The following is a 16,020-nucleotide window of genomic DNA, read 5'->3' on the forward strand; positions in this document are numbered from 1 at the left end:
ACACATTAGGATATACGTAAAATTACAGTATATTTATATTAGAAGACATGTGCACACATTTACATCCACTGAATTCAAACACTGGCCTGTAATAAAATTAGGATTATTATTGTTGGTCTTTTGTGGTTGCAGTACAGAAATCCATGAATTTCTGAGAGCATAGCACCACCTTGTGTGTTTCTGTGGAAACACATGTGAGCATTATAGCACCTTGCCTTAGAAGGGATTCGCAGTCATTCATGTATTTATGTATATGTATGTATTTAAATTTTTTTCAGAGACAGGGTCTTGTTCTGTTACCCCGGCTGGAGTGCAGTGGCACAATCATAGCTCACTGCAGCTTCCAAGTCCTGGGCTCAAGTGATCCTCCTGCCTTAGTCTCTGAGTAGCTAGGACTACAGGTGCCTGCCACTATGCCTGGCTAAATTTTTTCAATTTTCTTTTTGAGAGATAGGATCTTGCTATGCTGCCAAGGCTAGTCTCAAACTCCTGGCCTCACAAGTTTCTCACCTCAACCTCTGAAAGTGCTGGGATTAGATTACAGGCACGAGCCACAGCACCCAGCCTGCAGTCACTCATTTAATAAATATTTAGTTAACATCTACTGTGATCCTTGCGCTGGGATAGATGCAGAGCACAATGATTTCCAAACTGGGAGCTTTTCATGGCAAATGATCTCCTTCCTCCAGGCAAAGAATGTAAATGTAAGAAGTAGGCTAGGGACAGGAAGTGAGTTGAAGAATAATGTCCCACAGATCTGGGCCAACCACTGCTCAGTTCTAAACAGTTGCTCCAAGAAGGGAGTATGGGCCCAGCACGTTTTCCTAAGAGAAGCCAAAAATTCAAATGTTAGTGTAAAAATCCTTGATTTTTAAATAATAATTTATTCTAATTATTTCTAAAACCATAAGCTGATGTCTTGCATCTGTGGGCTACATTTAGCTCACATCCTGCCCAATTTGAACCCATGGGTTGTACTTTTCATAGTCTGTACTGTACAAACTTTTTATAGTTTGTACGTAGACACATATAATTAAAACCCATGGATTCCCTTTCCATCATTTTAGTGTGGCTTCACAAATGAGCAGAGGTATATGCTGATGCCTGGAGATGCAATGGTGAGCAAAACCTCAAAACCAGACACAGTCCTCTCGTAAGGCCAATTTGACCTACAAAAACCACAATTTCCTAATGCCTACATTCAACCTAATATCTAGAAAGAGAATGTTCTAGACATGTAATAAGCATGCCACTCTAGCATACCCACTAACCCTGCTCTGAAACACTTCTGAGAGGCTGCCAGTCTTGACTGACAGATTCTTGCAAGCCACAACTAGAGATTGAGTGATAAAGCAGAACTAAAAGGAGCCAGGCAGTCATAATAATCCCCTAACCAAAGAGTTCAGCATCTCCTTAATCACATGTCAGCATTCAAGGTGGATGTCAAATTGGTAGAGGAAAAAAGTGTTCTAACATAGAGATCAACTACATCCCACACAGTGTTGATGGCTGGCTTACCTATTCATGGTGACAGGATAATTTAGAACTAACAAAACTAAATTAGAACCCACAAGATGACTAAAATTAGTAAGATTGGCAACCTGAGCTGGTGAAGATGTGGAGCACCTGGAATGCTCATACATTCTGAAGGTATGTAAACTAGTACAACCACTTTGGAAAAATCGTTTGGTCATATATTATAGCTGAACATTCTCACACCTTCTGATTCAGCAATTCCATTCTGAGAAATGAGGACATATTTCCAGTAAAAGGCATGTATAAAAATGTACTTAGCAACTTTATTCATAATAGCACAAAATTAGAAACAATCAAATGCCCATGAAGAATAGAATAAATAGTTGGGCACGGTGGCTCACACCCGTAATCTCAGAACTTTGGGAGGCTGAGGCAGGCAGATAACCTGAAGTTGGAAGTTCAAGACCAGCTTGGCCAACATGGTGATATTCGATCTCTACTAAAAAATACAAAATTAGCTGGGTGTGGTGGCACATGCCTGTAATCCCAGCTACTCTGGAGGCTGAGGCAGGAGAATCACTTGAACCCAGGAGGCAGAGGTTGCAGTGAGCTGGGATTGCACCATTGAGCTCCAGCCTAGACAACAGAGTAAGACTCTGTACCACCCAAAAAAAGAATAGAATGAATAAATTATGCCATACTTACATACAATGGAATACTATATAGTAATTTTTTAAAGAATGAAACATTGATAGTTAATAATAATTCAAAAACATGAATAAATCTCAAAGATACAATGATAAGTTTAAAAAGTCAGACTATCAATGTGCAAAAATCACAGGCATTCCTATACATCAGTAACAGAGAGCCAAATCATGATTGAACTCCCATTCACAATTGCTACAAAGAGAATAAAATACCTAGGAATACAACTAACAAGGGATGTGAAGGATCTCTTGGAGGAGAACTACAAACCACTGCTCAAGAAAATAAGAGAGGACATGAACAGATGGAAAAACATTCCAGGCTCATAGTTAGGAAGAATCAATATCGTGAAAATGGCCATACTGCCAAAAGTGATTTATAGATTCAATGTTATCCCTATCAAGCTACCCTTCTTCACAGAATTGGAGAAAACCACCTTAAATTTCATATGGAACCAAAAAAGAGCCCACATAGCCAAGACAATCCTAATCAAAAAAAACAAAGCTGGAGGCATCACACTGCCTGATTTCAAACTATACTACAGGGCTACAGCAATCAAAACAGCATGGTACTGGTACCAAAACAGAGATATAGACCAATGGAACAGAACAGAGGCCTCAGAAATAATGGCATGCATCTACAACCATCTGATCTTTGACAAACCTGACAAAAACAAGCAATGGGGAAAGGATTCCCTATTTAATAAATGGTGTTGGGAAAACTGGCTAGTCATATGCAGAAAACTGAAACTGGATCCCTTCCTTACACCTTATATAAAAATTAACTCCAGATGGATTAAAGATTTAAATGTAAGACCAAACACTATAAAAACCTAGAAGAAAACCTAGGCAATACCATTCAGGACATAGACATAGGCAAGGACTTCATGACTAAAACACCAAAACAATGGCAACAAAAGCCAACATAGACCAATGGGATCTAATTAAACTAAAGAGCTTCTACCCAGCACAAGAAACTATCATTAGAGTGAACCAGCAACCAACAGAATGGGAAAAACTTTTTGCCATCTATCTATCTGACAAAGGGCTAATATCCACAATCTACAAAGAACTAAATCAGATTTACAAGAAACAAACAAACAAACAAACCCATCAAAAAGTGCGCAAAGGATACGAACAGAGACTTCTCAAAAGAAAACATTTATGCAGCCAACAAATATATGAAAAAAAGCTCATCCTCACTGGTCATTAGAGAAATGCAAATCAAAACCACAATGAGATACCATCTCATGTCAATTAGAATGGCAATCATTAAAAAATCAGGAGACAACAGATGCTGGAGAAGATGTCGAGAAATAGGAACACTTTCACACTGTTGGTGGGAGTGTAAATTAGTTCAACCATGGTTGAACTAATTTCAACCATTGTTGAACCACTGGAAGACAGTGTAGTGATTTCTCAAGGATCTGGAAACAGAAATATCATTTGACCCAGCAATCCCATTACTGAGTATATACCCAAAGGATTATAAATCATTCTATTATAAAGACACATGCACACATATGTTTACTACAGCACTGTTCACAATAGCAAAGACTTGGAGCCAACCCAAATGCCCATCAATGATAGACTGGATAAAGAAAATGTGGCATATATATACCATGGAATACTATGCAGCCATAAAAAAGGATGAGTTCATTTTTCAGCAGGTGCAAGGGAAGAAAAAAAGATGAGTTCATGTCCTTTGCAGGGACGTGGATGAAGCTGGAAACCATCATTCTCAGCAAACTGACATTAAGAACAGAAAACCAAACACCACATGTTCTCACTCATAAGTGAGTGTTGAACAATGAGAACACATGAACACAGGGAGGGAAACATCACACACTGGAGCCTGTTGGGGGGTGGGGGGGCTAGGGGAGGGAGAGCAGAGGAATGGGGGGCTAGGGGAAAGACAGCATTAGGAGAAATACCTAATGTAGATGACCGGGTAATGAATACAGCAAACCACCGTGGCATATGTATCCCTATGTAACAAACCTGCATGTTCTACACATGTACCCCAGAACTTAAAGTATAATAATTTTTTTAAGTCAGACTAAAATAGTATATATTATAACTGTGATTCCAACTGTATGAAATTTAAGACCAGGTAAAACTAATCTACAGTGACAGAAGTTAGAATTGTGTTTATTTCTGATTAGAGGGTGGCATTGCCTAGGAGGTGACCCAAAGGAGCCTTCTGGAATGTTGGAAATGTTTTCTATTTTAATTTAGATATGGTTAAATACATGTCTACAAATGTATTGAGATATATAAGTAAGACTTGTGTACTTTATCCAATGATTATTATTAACTAATTTTTAAAAGATTAATTAATCTATGCCCCCAAAGAATCCTTAGGGGCATAGGCAATTTGGAGCAGGATGTCTTAACAAAATCGTGTCTCTTAGTAAATTTTACCTAAAATTGTTCAGGCTGTTAACCTTAAGAGAAAGCCCCAGGACCTCAGAAAGTGATCTATAAACTTGTACCACCATTGTAACACTTTAGAGAGAAAATGTTCTATTGTAGCCAATTTACTATATTAGTAGGGGATCAGAACTCAGAGTGAAAAAACTTTTGGCCCACCCTGGGAAGATCATTTTCCTCATCATCACTGAAGGAAATGGCATTGATAATATTCTCTAGTCATATGTCACTAGAGACATATGTTACAGTAACAAATTACCACAAACTTGGTGACTTTAAACAACACACATTCACTTTCTTACCCATCTGGAGCCCAGAAATCCTAAAACCAAGACATTGAGAGGACTTTGTTTCTCTGGAAACATGAGAGAAGAATCTATTTTCTTTCTTTTTCTAGCTTCTAGAGGCCTGCATTCCTTAGCTCATGGTTCCCGTCCTCGAGTGACTCCAAACTCTGCTGCAGTTCCCACATTTCCTGCTCTATGTCTGATCCTCCTGGCTTTCTTGTGATTACATCAAGCCTGCCTTGGATAACACAGGACAATTTTCCCATCTTAGGATCCTTAATCACATCTGCAAAGTCTCCTTTGCTATATAAAGTAGCATATTCATAGGTTTTAGAGATAAGGTTGTAAGCATCTTGCAGGGGGCAGGGGACATTCATCTGTCTACCACAGAAACCTTTCATGAAAAGTTGAGATTATTTGCAGGTGAGGGGTTTTTGTGTGTAGTTTTTTTTTAATTTGTTTTTGTTTTTCTCGAGACAGAGTCTTGCTCTGTCGCCCAGGCTGAAGTGCAATGGCACAATCTCAGCTCACTGCAACCTCCATCTCCTGGGTTCAAGCGATTCTCCTGCCTCAGCCTCCTGACTAGCCAGGATTATAGGCATACACTACCACACTTGGCTAATTTTTGTATTTTTAGTAAACATGGGGTTTCACCATTTTGGCCAGGCTAGTCTTGAACTCCTGACCTCAGGTGATCCACCCGCCTCAGCCTCCCAAAGTGCTAGGATTATAGGTGTGAGCTACCATGCCCTGCCTTGTTTTCAGTTTTGTTTTTAGTGTAATGTGGCAGATACACAGATGTTCTGCTCAGATCCCCTCTCAAGAAAGAACTCACTGCTCAGCTGAGAAGAGTGTGGGAAGCTGATTGCCTTCAGTTATTATCTCTTCACATTGGTTTCAGCCTGAAGGTGGAAGCACGCTTTCCCTGAGACAGCTCCTGCTATAGTTTGAATGTGTCCTCTCTAAAATTCAGGTTGAAAATTAATCACCAATGGGATAGTATTAAGAGGTGGGACCTTTAGGAGGTGATTAAGTGATGGGGGTGGAGCCCTTATGAATGGAATTAAGGCCTTTACAATGGAGGCTTCTCACAGTGTTTGGTCCTTTTTTTTTTTTTGAGATGGAGTTTCACTTTTGTTGCCCAGGCTGGAGTGCAATGGCATGATCTCAGCTCACCACAACCTCAGCTTCCCAGATTCCAGCAATTCTCCTGCCTCAGCCTCCCAAGTAGCTGGGATTACAGGCATGCACCACTAGGCCTGGCTAATTTTGTATTTTTAGTAGAGATGATGTTTCTTCATGTTGGTTAGGCTGGTCTCGAACTCTTGACCTCAGGTGATCCACCTGCCTTGGCCTCCCAAAGTGCTGGGATTACAGGTGTGAGCCACCACACCCAGCCTGGTCCCTCTTACTCTTCCACTTTTCTGGCATATGAGACACAGCAACAAGGCACTCTTTTGGAAGCAGTGGCAAGCCCTCACGGGACACCAATGCCAGTGCTCTGATCATAGACTTTCAGCCTGAGAACTGTGAGAAATAAACTTAAATTGTTTATGAATTATCCAGTCTGTGGAATTTTGTGACAGCAGCACAAATGGACTAAGAGAGTCCCCAACCAGTAATTAACCAGGGCAGTGATACAAGGGCCTGGCCATTTCTGCCCCACCGTGGGACACCTCTAAAGAACAACATCTTCCCCATTAGATGGGAAGCGACTTCGTCAGGTCCACAGTGCTGGCCGGTGGCTCTCCTTCCCTGTCTTTCTTCCTCCCACTCTCTTTTACAAGTCTTACTGCAAACAAGACTCCTTTATGGACTCCTGACCCCATTTCATCTGTGATTCCAATATGCGACCTACAACTAGAGAACATCGTCAAGACATTGCTTGAAAAGCAAGTGCTACAGCCTGAAATGCACTGCGGGAAAGTCTTAGAAGAATGGTGCCAACAGAAATACAATGTGAGAGGCCTATGTCATTTCAAATTTTCTAGTAGGCACGTACTTAAAATAAAACAAAGATGAAACTTATTTTTAAAATCTATTTTAACTCAATATAGCTCATATATTATTTCAACATGTAACACATGTAAAAAATTAATTAATGAAATATGTTTTCTCTTGTACTAAGATTTTGGGATCTGGTATAAATTGTATACAGTACCAGCAGCATTCCACGTAATAGCCACATTTCAAGCGCTTCCAAAGTTTTTCTGTTCACGTTTTCTACCTACAGATTTCCGGCCTTTTCCATCTTAAATAAGTATTTATCATGCACTGTAGCCATAACTTTTGCAGTTTGAGGTACAACACCAAAACTAGCACGAATTTCTTTTTCCTTCGTTGTTATTTCACAGACAGGAGATTCATCTTACCACAGATCTTAGGAATCTCAGCATACAATGTTTTCTTTCCTTAGTAAGTCAACAACTCTCACCTTTTCACTGAAAGGAAGCAGTTTATGTCTTTCTCTTTGGCTTATCCGATTCACCAGCACCACTATTCTTGCAATTTGGGGCCATTATTAAGTGAAGTAAGGGTAAACACAAGCACTGCAATACAGCAACAGTGAATCTGATAACAGAGACAGCTGCTAAGGGTAGTGTGCACAGCATGGATGCACTGAACAGAGGTAGGATTCACATCCTGGTGGGATGGAGAGGAACAATGTAAGATTTCATTACGCTACTCAGAACAACATGCAATTTAAAACTTCTAAATTGTTTATTTCTAGAATTTTCTATTTAATATTTCAGACACTGACCACAGGTAACTGAAACAGTAGAAAATGAAATTGTGGGTAAGCAGGAAACTACTGCAGTTGTTACCTTGATACAATAATCTAGCCAGGCCTCCCAAGATGTCTTCCTCAGGGGATATTTTAAAACATCAAAAATCAAAAACGGGGACTGCCAGGCAACATGGCTGAGTAGGAACAGCTCCAGTCTGCAGCTCCCAGTGAGACCAATGCAGAAGGCAGGTAATTTCTGCATTTCCAACTGAGGTACACAGCTCCTCTCATTGGGACTGGATAGACAACGGGACTGGACTGGTTAGACAGTGGGTGCAGCCCATTGAGGGCAAGCAGAAGCAGGGTGGGGCGTAGTCTAACCCGGGAAGTGCAAGGGGCCGGGGAACTCCCTCCCCTAGCCAAGGGAAGCTGTGAGGGACTGTGCTGCAATACTATGTTTTTCCCACAGTCTTCGCAACCCTCAGACCAGGAGATTCCCTCAGGTTCCTACACCACAAGGACCCTGGGTTTCAAGCACAAAACTGGGCAGCCATTTGAGCAGACACCAAACTAGCTGCAGGAGTTTTTTTATCATATCCTAGTGGCACCTGGAACCCCAGCAAGACAGAACCATTCACTCCCCTGGAAAGGGGGCTGAACACAGGGAGCCAAGTGGTCTGTCTCAGCGGATCCCACCCCCACAGAGCCCAGCAAGCTGAGATCCACTGGCTTGAAATTCTCACTGCGAGCACAGCAGTCTGAAGTTGACCTGCAATGCTTGCACATGGTGGGGTGAGGGGCACCCACCATTACTAAGGCTTGAGAGGCAGTTTTCCCCTCACAGTGTAAATGATGCAGCAGGGAAGTTAGGTCTGGGTGGAGCTCACCACAGCTCAGCAAAGCCACTGTAGCCAGACTGCCTCCTCAAGTGAGTCCCTCACCCCCGTGCCTCCTAATTAGGAGACACCTCCCAGCAGGGGCTGACAGACACCTCATACAGCTAAGCTCCAGCTGGCATCTGGCAGGTGCCCCTCTGGGACAAATCTTCCAGAGGAAAGAACAGGTAGCCATCTATGCTGTTCTGCAGCTTCTGCTGGTGAGACCCAGGAAATACAGAGAACCCCACTAAGATATGCCTTGGAAGAGCAACCCCAAGACACAATCACCAGATTCACCAAGGTTGAAATGAAGGAAAAAATGTTAAGAGTCGCCAGAGAGAAAGATTGGGTTACCCACAAAGGGAAGCTCATCAGACTAACGGCAGATCTCTCTGCATTCAACATTCTTAAAGGAAATAATTTCAACCCAGAATTTCATATTCAGCCAAACTCAGGTTCATAAGCAAAGGAGAAATAAAATCCATTATAGACATGCAAATTCTGAGGGATTTTGTCATCACAAGGCCTGCCTTACAAGAGCTCGTGAAGGAAGCACTAAATACGGAAAGGAAAAACTGGTACCAGCCACTGCAAAACTTACCAAAATATAAAGACCAGTGACACCATGTAGAAACTGCATCAATTGATGGGCAAAATAACCAGCTAGCATCATGATGACATGATGAAATTCACACATAACAATATTAACCTTAAAAGTAAATAGGCTAAATGCCCCAATTAAAAGACACAGACTGGCAAATTGGATAAAGAATCAAGACCCATCAGTGTGCTATTTTCAGGAGACCCATCTCTTGTGCAAAGACACACAAAGGTTCAGGACTAAGAAACTCACTCAAAACTGCCTAACTACATGGAAAGTGAATAACCTGCTCCTGAATGACTACTGGGAAATAACTAAATTAAGGCAGAAATAAATAAGTTCTTTGTAACTAATGAGAACAAAGACAGAACGTACCAGAATCTCTGGGACACAGCTAAAGCAGTGTTTAGAGGGAAATTTATAGCACTAATTGCCCAGAGGAGAAAGCAGGAAAGATCTAAAATCAATACCCTAACATCAAAATTAAAAGAACTAGAGAAACAAGACCAAACAAATTCAAATGCTAGCAGAAGACAAGAAATAACTAAGATCACAGCAGAGAAATAACTAAGCAAGGGGCTCAGTTATTTCTCACAGCAAGGAGAAATAACTAAGGAGAAGGAGATAGAGAGATGATCCCTATTGGAAAATCCTAATCGAAAGGGAGGAAGAGGCAAGCACACTGCAATAATCTATAAAAATTCTGAAATGCAGTTTGGTATATGTTTCCAGTGCCTTATCAAGATTCAGTCCTACTTTCTGGGAGTTGTTCTCTGTGAATTTCAAATTCTGAAACATATCTGGTTTAGGGATGCAGTAAAGGATTGTGAAGCTGTACTCAGAGACTATAAGAAAAAGATGTGATTTAACACTCCCATTGCCTATCAAAGCCTGAGCTCTTCAGAGGATGCTGTTGTTGATTCTGTTTCCCAAAATGATTAGAGTTCGAGGAGTGGAATTCTAAACAGCTCAGAGGTAAATGAGATAAAAGCTAAATGGTTCTGTAACCATTTCTTCTGCCCCTGCACTGACAGATTATCCCAAAAGAGCACAGTTATGAGGAGTAAAGAGTGCAGCCGAGTGCTGCAGGACATAACTTTGTCAAATACTTCATATGTGCCAGGCATTGTGCTAAAGGCTTTACTGGCATTATCCCATTCAATCCTTCTAAAATCTTATGAGGTAGGTACTAACCTACCTATTTTACAGATGAGAAAATTGAGGCTTAGTGAAGCTAATCAGTGTGCTGAAGATTTGCAAAGTTAGAAAATAGTTACAAAAATTGTGAAATGACTTTCTCCGTCATTTTGCTTGTTTTCACCATTACAATGGATGCGAAAAAATTTTACTCTCTACTTCAGCAGTCCCTAACCTTTTTGGCATCAGGGACCAGTTCCATGAAAGACCATTTTTCCACAGACCACAGAGTTGGGGAGGGGATGATTCAAGTACATTACATTTATTGTGTACTTATTTACTACTATTATTACATTGTAATATATAATGAAATAATTATACAATTCACATAATGCGGAATATGTGGGAGCCCTGAGCTTGCTTTCGTGCAACTAGATGGTCCCATCTGGCAGTGATGGGAGACAGTGACATCTGGCATGTGTTGCTTATGTCCAGTCTACTCCATAATCTCGTTATGGTTTCTGTCACTACAAAAAACCCTGCTTCAGCTTCACAAAGATAGGACATTGGAAATAAAAGCAGGCTTTTCAGTGCTTTTGTGGCAATCTCAGGATATTCCACTTTGACTTTAATCCAGAACATAAGAAGATTTGAAGTTGTCTCAAACATACTTTTAAGGCCACCGTCATTTTCTGTCTCAAGCAGTTGATCCTCTTCAAGCATGTACAAACTCAATTCACCTGGCTTATTCACAGATGGGTTGCAAATCCATTCGTTCCTAGATTGACGGTCTTTGTGGTTGGGAAGTAATGCTCAAAATCTTTTGGAAACTGAGATGGGTGATCAGGCACCAGCTGGGAGAAAGAAGGCCCTGGCTCAGCCTCTTTCAAAATCTCTGCTAATGTTTGAAACAGGTCAAAAATCCCAGTGTTCACTTGTCACTCCCATAATTCCAGCTTGGCTTTGAATGCAGCCACTTTATCTGCTGACTTGAAATACTTGTTGTTCTCCTCTGAAGCGACAGATTGAGTTTGTTGAGCAGATTGAATACGTCACACAAGGAAGCAAGTTTTGCAACCCATTCTGTGTCACTGAAATGTGCTGCCAATGGTGACTGTTTTTCTAAAAGAAATCTCTGAAGTGGTTCATAACTCAAAAACCCTGGCCAGTAATCTACCTTTAGAAAGCCTTTTACCTCCGTGTATAAGAGAAGACGTGTGTGCTCTGCAGCCACCTCCTCACAGAGCTGCGTGAACAGATAGGAGTTAAGGGTATGTACTTTAATGTGGCTGATAATTTTAATCACATCCTGCAAAACATTATTAACTTCAGGTGACATTTTTCAGCTAGCCAGCATTTTTCTATGGATGACACAGTGCATAGACTCACATTCACAAGCGACCTCTTTGACCCAAGCAGTGAAACCAGAAAGCCATCTAGTCATGGCAGCCACTCTGTCCTTCCACAAATCAACACAAAATGACCAATTCAGTTTCCTGATATGTAATCATTCAAAGACTTGAGTAGTTTGGCAGCTATGGTATTGGTTAGAAATAAAAGTATCCAAAACATATCCTTATGCACATCCTTTTGAAAACTATATCACACAAAAGCAAAAATTGTTGCCTCGTCAACATCAGTAGACTGGTTAACCTGGATTGTGTACTACAGTGACCTATTAATCCTCTCTAACAATTGTGCCTCAATATCCTCTGCTATTTCATCAATTCCTCTAGTTATGGTACTAGCCAAAAGAGGAACACGTGCCAGCTTTTGAACTGCAGCCACTCCTAAAAGTTCATCACAAATGTCCTTAGCAACAGGCAGGATCAACTCTCTACCAACAGTAAAGGGCTTCTTACCTTTAGCAATGTGGTTAGCCACTAAGAATGATGCTCTCAGTGCAGACACATTTGATGAAGTGGTGGCCTTCAATAATCACTTCTGTTCTTCATGTTAATGTTTTTTTTTTCTTTTGAAAAACTCCAAAGGCTTGTTTTTTAATGCAGGTGCTTGGTCTCCAGGTGGCAAAGCAGTTTTATGTCTCCATTGGATAGCTGGTCACCATATATTATACAAAGTAGGCTTGTGGAATGTGAATCATCTGTTGCAATGAACCCATAATTTAAGTAGGACTCTCGGTATTTTTTAAATTCACCTTTCCTTCTCACCTTTGGCAGTCTTAGAGTCTTCTGTTGTGTCATCATTGGGTCTTTCCCCCTTTCAAATAAGTTTTCTGGTGACATTTGTTTTTTACCATTTTGGCTAGGGTTAGCTTGTGGGCTTACCAAAACGGCAACTGAGACAAGTGTGTAGTATGGGAAAGGGGACTGCAGGCCACACACTCCATGTAATTACTAAAATAAGTGTTGGATTCTGACTTAAAGCCTGCCACCAGATGCAGCTTAACTGTCACTTGCTGCTCAGTGACAGGGTTTTGATACGAGTCTACAAGCAATTTATTATGGTCTCTGTGCAGTCAAACCCCTCTGCTAATGTTAATCTGTATATGCTGCCACTTCCCAGCATTAGCATCACTGCCTCAGCTCTACCTCAGATCATCAGGCATGAGATTCTCATAGGGAGCATGCAACCTACATCCCTCACATGTACAGTTCACAAGAGGGTTTGTGCTACTATGAGAGTCTAATGCCATGGCTGATCTGACAGAAGGCAGAGCTCAGGCAGTAGTATGAGTGATGGGGAGCAGCTGTAAATAGAGACAAAGCTTCACTCACCTGCCCACCACTCACCTCCTGCTGTGCAACCTGGTTCCTTACAGGACAGAGACGGATATCCATCTGTGGCCCAGGGGTTGAGGACCCCGGATCTACCTTGTCCAATGAAAACTGAAAGTGCAAAAGTGGTGAAGTGTATTAATGTCAATTTCCTGGTCCTGATGTACTACAGTTATGCAAGCAAGATACTACTACTGGGAGAAACTAGATAAAGGGTATATGAGATTTCTGTATTATTTCTTACAATAGCATACTAAGTTACAATTATCTCAAAATAGTGTAATTAGAAAGAAAACTAAAACTGTGCTACAAAGATAGTATCTCCAGACTTCTATTATACCTTTTTGAAGGACAATGCGAAACTTTGGACAATATAACAAGAAAACTGAAGGCTAATTTAATTATTATCATTTCACAATTACTTTATCCATTTAGGCACTTCATCTTTCTTCTGTCATTCTATTATTTTAGCATTTTTTAATTATAGCCTGGAATTATTGAGTAATGATGAAATCATTCATACAATGATAAAAATGGCAAAATATTTTAACACGTATAGAAAGATCCCAAAGGTAGCTTAGATTATAAAGGGATCCAATGGACTCATATGGTAATCATAAGATAGAATGAGCTTTGTTATATATATATATGAACATTTATAAATTTATAAATAGATATGATATGAAAAATTATAAATTATATTTATAAATGTATAAATACATTTATAGATATTCAGATTTATAAATTTTATATATAAATATATTGTATATATTTATAAATTATAAATATTTCTAAATATCAATATATTTATAATTTATAAATAAAAATTTTATCTTGGTTCTTTGGAAGATCACTAATAACAAAAGTCATGGAAATATCAATCCTTACAAATATTTAGAACCCCTCTATAAAGAAACTCAAATTAAAATTAAAATTGAGTGTAGCAGTTTACAATGTTGTGCTGAGAATTATAGAAATCCAAACACTTAACAGAGCCTACAAGGCCCTACACGGTCTCATGCCTGACCCCCACCACCACCTTGCGAGCCTCTTCCGGCATTTCACTGTCTCTGCTCCAGCCACACTGGCCTCTGTTCCACGCTCAGTTTTGTCATGGACCACTGCACAAACAGTTCCCTCTATCTCTGGGAAAGTCTGTGCTGACCCCTAGTTCACGTCAGTTTCTTTTCCATGAACTCTTACAAAACTGTTGATTACCTTTGGAGTATCCATCTACATTTGTAATGATTCATTCACTAATGGCCTTTATTGATTGTTTGATGTCTGTGTCTTCCCAGTAGGCCAAAAGCCCCACGACAGGAGCCTGTTATCACACCACTGTATCCACAAATGTCAGCACTTACCTTCTCTCTTTCTTGAGACTGCTCTAAAATCACGTAAAGGAATTAAAGTACAAAGAAAGAATCAAAATAACAGGATGTGAGCCCAGTGTAGCCTTTAGATGTGCAATGTTGTCTCTCAGTACTTAGAAAAACATTTCACTTGCTGAGTACTGTGGCTCACACCTATAACCCCAGCACTTTTGGAGGCCGAGGCAGGTGAATCACCTGAGGTCAATTTGAGACCAGCCTGACCGACGTAGTCAAACCCCATCTCCGCTAAATACAAAAAAATTAGCTGGGCACAGTAATGCATGCCTGTAATCCCAGCTACTTGGGAGGCTGAGGCAGGAGAATTGATTGAACCTGGGAGGCAAAGGTTTCAGTGAGCCGAGATCACACCGTTGCACTCCTGCCTGGGCAAGAGTGAAAACTCCGTCTGAAAAAAAAAAAGGAAAACATTTCACTTTATTTTTACTTAAAAATCAGTAATGTTTATACCAAGATTTAAATTTCTGGCTTCTGTTGGTTAAAAAAAACATATTGGACCCATGTTCATTTGAACTGTCTAGAGCTAGCAGGAACTGTCCCAGTTAAGTAGGATATTTAGTTCCAACTCAGTTTCTTTTTTTTTTTTTTTTAATTGCATTTTAGGTTTTGGGCCCCAACTCACTTTCTAAATTTGCTTCTCAAATTTGCTCCACACCGTACCTCAGGGATGGAGCTGTTATCTCCAAAGAGCCCCAGAGAGGCCTGGACCTAAAAATTATTGTGCTCTTCAGGGATTACAAAGATATTTTGTTAACTTAGTTATTTTTTTGAGACGGAGTTTTGCTTTGTTGCCCAGGCTGGAGTGCAACGGTGTGATCTCAGCTCACTGCAAACTCCGCCTCCCAGGTTCAAGCAATTCTGCCTCAGACTCCGGAGTAGCTGGGATTACAGGTGCCTGCCAGCACGCCCTGCTTATTTTTTGTATTTTTAGTAGAGACGAGGTTTTACCATGTTGGCCAGGCTGCTCTTGAACTCCTGACCTCAGGTTATCCACCCACCTGGGCTCCCAAAGTGCTGGGATTACAACCTCTGCCTCCCAGGTTCAAGCAATTCTCCTGCCTCAGCCCTCCTAGCTGGGATTACAGGCACCCAACACCACACCCAGCTAATTTTTTGTGTTTTCAGTAGAGATGAGGTTTCGCCATGTTGGCCAGGCTGTTCTCAAACTCCTGACCTCAGGTGATCCACCCGCCTCGGTCTCCCAAAGTGCTGGGATTACAGGTGTGAGCCACCACACCCAGCCATGGTAGATGTTTTAAATAAATGTTTGTTGAAAGGATAAAGTTGTGACCTGACCACAAGCCCCTAAGAGGTAACACCCAGCTGCAGTGCCACACATGAACACAAGATGACAGTGTGCTTTCAGAAATCTGCATAAACCCAGCCCAGCTGGTGATGCTCTGTAGTAAATAGGATGACTTGTCCCACCCAACTGTAAGAGACAGCAACTACCAAAGACCAACAGCAACACAGCATGTGTCCTAGAGGGTCACAGGAGAAGAAACTAAGAAGGAAGAAAGCTTCAAGGCCAGGGACTCAGCACAGCAGAGATGGGATTGCAGGGAAGGGACTAAAGTCACCCCTGTCTTTGGTGTACTTAGCATAATCCACTCCCCCTGAGTGCTGAATTTCAAGGCCATGAAGCTG

The 16,020-nt window shown here is 40.9% G+C and overlaps 1 protein-coding gene across 1 annotated transcript in view; it reads right to left on the reverse strand.

Moving 5' to 3' along the window:
- The window catches only part of LOC144579965 (uncharacterized), a 35,633-nt gene that overhangs the window by 16,323 nt on the left and 3,290 nt on the right, over positions 1-16,020 (reverse strand). The window contains exons 3-5 of the mRNA XM_078354566.1: positions 14,347-14,761; positions 12,983-13,093; positions 12,107-12,348 (exon numbers count right to left, since the gene is read on the reverse strand). The gene's annotated coding sequence lies outside the window, so the exon portion shown is untranslated. The remainder of the gene's footprint in view (positions 1-12,106; positions 12,349-12,982; positions 13,094-14,346; positions 14,762-16,020) is intronic.

The sequence above is a fragment of the Callithrix jacchus genome, chromosome 17, assembly GCF_049354715.1.
Source record: "Callithrix jacchus isolate 240 chromosome 17, calJac240_pri, whole genome shotgun sequence".
NCBI lineage: Eukaryota > Metazoa > Chordata > Mammalia > Primates > Cebidae > Callithrix > Callithrix jacchus.